This window comes from Scyliorhinus torazame, chromosome 20 (assembly GCF_047496885.1).
Source record: "Scyliorhinus torazame isolate Kashiwa2021f chromosome 20, sScyTor2.1, whole genome shotgun sequence".
NCBI classification, from domain to species: domain Eukaryota; kingdom Metazoa; phylum Chordata; class Chondrichthyes; order Carcharhiniformes; family Scyliorhinidae; genus Scyliorhinus; species Scyliorhinus torazame.
In genome coordinates this window covers 74813140-74819139 of record NC_092726.1, presented here as the reverse complement: position 1 = coordinate 74819139, position 6000 = coordinate 74813140, and positions in this window count along the sequence as shown.

Here is a 6000-nt window from a genome sequence, read left to right as displayed (position 1 = left end):
ACCCCACCACACAAACTAACAACCCCACACACACCAACACCCCAAACACACTAACTCCCACACACTAACCCACATACACACACAATAACACCCCCACACGCACACTAACCCGCCGACACACACTAACCCGCCCACACACACTAACTCCCCCACACAAACTAACAACCCCACACACACCAACACCCCAAACACACTAACTCCCACACACTAACCCACATACACACACAATAACACCCCCCACACGCACACTAACCCGCCGACACACACTAACCCGCCCACACACATACTAACCCCCCCACACACACATTCTAACCCCCCACACACACACTAACCCCCCCCCACACACACACACACGACCCCCCCCCACACACATACTAACCACCCCAAAGACTCAGCCCCTTCCCCACACACACCAACCCACCTCCACGCACAACCCCCCAACACATAAAACCCCTTCCCCACACTCACTAACGCCCCCCCACACACACACTGACACCCATATGCTTACTAACCCTCCCAAACACACACTCGAAAAATAACTATAAGGTTCGGGGTGGGAGATATAGGAGGGATGTCCGAGGTAGGTTCTTTACTCAGAGAGTGGTTAGGGTGTGGAATGGACTGCCTGCTGTGATAGTGGAGTCGGACACTTCAGGAACTTTCAAGCGGTTATTGGATAGGCACATGGAGCACAGCAGAATGACAGGGAGTGGAATAGCTTGATCTTGGTTTCGGACAATGCTCGGCACAACATCGAGGGCCGAAGGGCCTGTTCTGTGCTGTACTGTTCTATGTTCTATGTAGTCATCACCTCCAATAACTTACTAATAACACAACCTCCAGAAACCCCTCCACATCACCCCCACTAAGTTACCAATAACACATCCTCCAGAAACACATCCACAGCACCTCCACTAACCTCCCAATAACACAACCTCCAGAAACACAAGCTCATCACCTCCACTAAATCCCCAACACAAACTGCAGAAAATTATCCCCATCACCAACACCAACCATCCAATAACACAACCTCCAGAAACCCATCCACATCACCTCCACAAACTTTCCAATACGACTACCACCAGAAACATATCCTCATCACCTCCAGTAACTTCCCAATGACACAACCTCAAGAAACACATCCTCATCACATCCACTATCTTCACAATAACACAACCTCCGCAAACGCATCCACATCACCCCCTCCAACATCCCAATAGAACAACCACCAGAAACTCAACCACATCGTATCTAATAACTCCCCAATAACACAACTTCCATAAATGCATCCTCATCACCCTCACTTTCTTCCCAATTTCACAACCACCACAAACATATTCACATCACCACCACTAACTTCCCAATAACACAACCTCCAGGAACACATTCACTTAACCTCCACTAACCACCCAAAACCAGAAACACCAGAAACACATTCAAATCATCTCCACTAACTTCCCAAGAACAAAACCTCCAGGTACACATCATCATTACCTCGACTATCATCCCAATAACACAAACTTCAGCATCCCATCCTCATCACCTCCACTCACTCCCCAATAACACAACCTCCAGAAACCCATCCACATCCAATGACACCCGTCTCCGAACGGGTAGAGGGAATCCTGAAGGGGGAGGGCAAACAGACAGAGGCCGTTGTACATATTGGTACTAACGACATAGGCAGGAAGGGGCATGAGGCCCTGCAGCAGGAGTTCAGGGAGCTAGGCAGAAAGTTAAAAGACAGGACCTCGAGGGTTGTAATCTCGGGATTACTCCCTGTGCCACGTGCAGTGAGGCTAGAAATAGGAAGATAGAGCAGATAAATACGTGGCTAAACAGTTGGTGTAGGAGGGAGCGTTTCCATTATCTGGACCACTGGGAGCTCTTCCGGGGCAGGTGTGACCTGTATAAGAAGGACGGGTTGCATCTAAACCGGAGAGGCATACATATCCTGGCCGCGAGGTTTGCTAGTGTCACACGGGAGGGTTTAAACTAGTATGGCAGGGGGGTGGGCACGGGAGCAATAGGTCAGACGGTGAGAGCATTGAGGGAGAACGAGGGAATAGGGACAGTGTGGCTCTGAGGCAGAGCAGACGGGGAGAAGCTGCTGAACACAGCGGGTCTGGTGGCCTGAAGTGCATATGTTTTAATGCAAGGAGCATTACGGGTAAGGCAGATGAACTTAGAGCTTGGATTAGTACTTGGAACTATGATGTTGTTGCCATTACAGAGACCTGGTTGAGGGAATAGCAGGATTGGCAGCTGAACGTTCCAGGATTTAGATGTTTCAGGCGGGATAGAGGGGGATGTAAAAGGGGAGGCGGAGTTGCGCTACTTGTTCGGGAAAATATCACAGCTGTACTGCGAGAGGACACCTCAGAGGGCAGTGAGGCTATATGGGTAGAGATCAGGAATATGAAGGGTGCAATCACAATGTTGGGGGTATACTACAGGCCTCCCAACAGCCAGCGGGAGACAGAGGAGCAGATAGGTAGACAGATTTTGGAAAAGAGTAAAAACAACAGGGTTGTGGTGATGGGAGACTTCAACTTCCCCAATATTGACTGGGACTCATTTAGTGCCAGGGGCTTAGACGGGGCGGAGTTTGTAAGGAGCATCCAGGAGGGCTTCTTAAAACAATATGTAGACAGTCCAACTAGGGAAGTGGCGGTACTGGACCTGGTATTGGGGAATGAGCCCGGCCAGGTGGTAGATGTTTCAGTAGGGGAGCATTTCGGTAACAGTGACCACAATTCAGTAAGTTTTAAAGTACTGGTGGACAAGGATAAGAGTGGTCCGAGGATGAATGTGCTAAATTGGGGGAAGGCTAATTATAACAATATTAGGCGGGAACTGAAGAACATAGATTGGGGGCGGATGTTTGAGGGCAAATCAACATCTGACATGTGGGAGGCTTTCAAGTGGCAGTTGAAAGGAATACAGGACCGGAATGTTCCTGTGAGGAAGAAAAATAAATACGGCAATTTTCGGGAACCTTGGATGACGAGTGATATTGTAGGCCTCGTCAAAAAGAAAAAGGAGGCATTTGTCAGGGCTGAAAGGCTGGGAACAGACGAAGCCTGCGTGGAATATAAGGAAAGTAGGAAGGAAGTTAAGCAAGGAGTCAGGAGGGCTAGAAGGGGTCACGAAAAGTAATTGGCAAATAGGGTTAAGGACAACCCCAAGGCTTTTTACACGTACATAAAAAGCAAGAGGGTAGCCAGGGAAAGGGTTGGCCCACTGAAGGATAGGCAAGGGAATCTATGTGTGGAGCCAGAGGAAATGGGCGAGGTACTAAATGAATACTTTGCATCAGTATTCACCAAAGAGAAGGAATTGGTAGATGTTGAGTCTGGAGAAGGGGGTGTAGATAGCCTGGGTCACATTGTGATCCAAAAAGACGAGGTATTGGGTGCCTTAAAAAATATTAAGGTAGATAAGTCCCCAGGGCCTGATGGGATCTACCCCAGAATACTGAAGGAGGCTGGAGAGGAAATTGCTGAGGCCTTGACAGAAATCTTTGGATCCTCGCTGTCTTCAGGGGATGTCCAGGAGGACTGGAGAATAGCCAATGTTGTTCCTCTGTTTAAGAAGGGTAGCAAGGATAATCCCGGGAACTACAGGCCGGTGAGCCTTATTTCAGTGGCAGGGAAATTACTGGAGAGAATTCTTCGAGACAGAATCTACTCCCATTTGGAAGCAAATGGACGTATTAGTGAGAGGCAGCACGGTTTTGTGAAGGGGAGGTCGTGTCTCACTAACTTGATATAGTTTTTCGAGGCGGTCACTAAGATGATTGATGCAGGTACGGCAGTAGATGTCTATATGGACTTCAGTAAGGCCATTGACAAGGTCCCTCATGGTAGACTAGTACAAAAGGTGAAGTCACACGGGATCAGGGGTGGGCTGGCAAGGTGGATACAGAACTGGCTAGGCCATAGAAGGCAGAGAGTAGCAATGGAGGGATGCTTTTCTAATTGGAGGGCTGTGACCAGTGGTGTTCCACAGGGATCAGTGCTGGGACCTTTGCTCTTTGTAGTATATATAAATGATTTGGAGGAAAATGTAACTGGTCTGATTAGTAAGTTTGCAGACGACACAAAGATTGGTGGAATTGCGGATAGCGATGAGGACTGTCGGAGGATACAGCAGGATTTAGATTGTCTGGAGACTTGGGCGGAGAGATGGCAGATGGAGTTTAATCCGGACAAATGTGAGGTAATGCATTTTGGAAGGTCTAATGCAGGTAGGGAATATACAGTGAATGGTAGAACCCTCAAGAGTATTGAAAGTCAAAGAGATCTAGGAGTACAGGTCCACAGGTCATTGAAAGGGGCAACACAGGTGGAGAAGGTAGTCAAGAAGGCATACGGCATGCTTGCCTTCATTGGCCGGGGCATTGAGTATAAGAATTGGCAAGTCACGTTGCTGCTGTATAGAACCTTCGTTAGGCCACACTTGGAGTATAGTGTTCAATTCTGGTCGCCACACTACCAGAAGGATGTGGAGGCTTTAGAGAGGGTGCAGAAGAGATTGACCAGAATGTTGCCTGGTATGGAGGGCATTAGCTATGAGGAGCGATTGAATAAACTCGGTTTGCTCTCACTGGAACGAAGGAGGTTGAGGGGAGACCTGATAGAGGTATACAAAATTATGAGGGGCATAGACAGAGTGGATAGTCCGAGGCTTTTCCCCAGGGTAGAGGGGTCATTTACTAGGGCGCATAGGTTTAAGGTGAGAGGGGCAAGGTTTAGAGTAGATGTACGAGGCAAGTTTTTACGCAGAGGGTAGTGGGTGCCTGGAACTCGCTTCCGGAGGAGGTGGTGGAAGCAGGGACGATAGTGACATTTAAGGGGCATCTTGACAAATACATGAATAGGATGGGAATAGAAGGATACGGACCCAGGAAGTGTAGAAGATTGTAGTTAAGTCGGGCAGCATGGTCGGCACGGGCTTGGAGGGCCGAAGGTCCTGTTCCTGTGCTGTACATTTCTTTGTTCTTTGTTCTTTATCACCTCCACTAAACACCCAAAAACACACCCTACAGAACCACATTCACATCATGTCCCCTAACCCCCCCAATAACACAACATCCAGAAACATATCTTCGTCACCCCCACTAACTTCCATTTAACAAGCCTCCAAAAACATTCACACCACCTATACTAATCTCTCAATAACACAACCTCCAGAAACACATCCACATCACCTCCACTAACTTCCCAATACACAACCTCCAGAAACACATTCCTCATAACCTCCTGTAACTTCCCAATAAAACAACCTCCAGAAACACATCCTCATCACCTCCAGTAACTTCGCAATAACACCACCTCCAGAATCACATTCCTCATCACCTCCAGTAACTTCCCAATAACACAACCTCCTGAAACACATCCTCATCACCTCCACTAACTTCGCAATAACACAACATCCAGAGACCCATCCACATCACCTCCACTAACTTCCCAATAACACAACCTCCAGAATTACATCCACATCGCTTCTACTAACGCCCCAATAACACAAATTCCATTAATACATCCTCATTACACCCACTTTCTTCCCAATATCACAACCTCCACAAACATATTCACATCACCACCACTAACTCCCCAATAACATAAACTGCAGAAAACTATCCACATCACCTCCACCTACCATCCAATAACACAACCTCAAGAAACACATTCAGAGCACCCCCACTAACTTCCCAATAACACAACCTCCAGAAACACATCCACAGCACCTCCACTAACTTCGCAATAACACAATCTCCAGAAACACATCCACATCGCCTCTACTAACGCCCCAGTAACACAACTTCCATAATACATCTTAATCACCCCCACTATCTTCCCAATATCACAACCTCCACAAACATATTCACATCACCTCCACTAACCTCCCAATAACAATACCTCCATAAACCCATCCTCATCACCTCCAGTAACTTCCCAATAACACAACCTCCAGAAACACATTCAGGACACATCC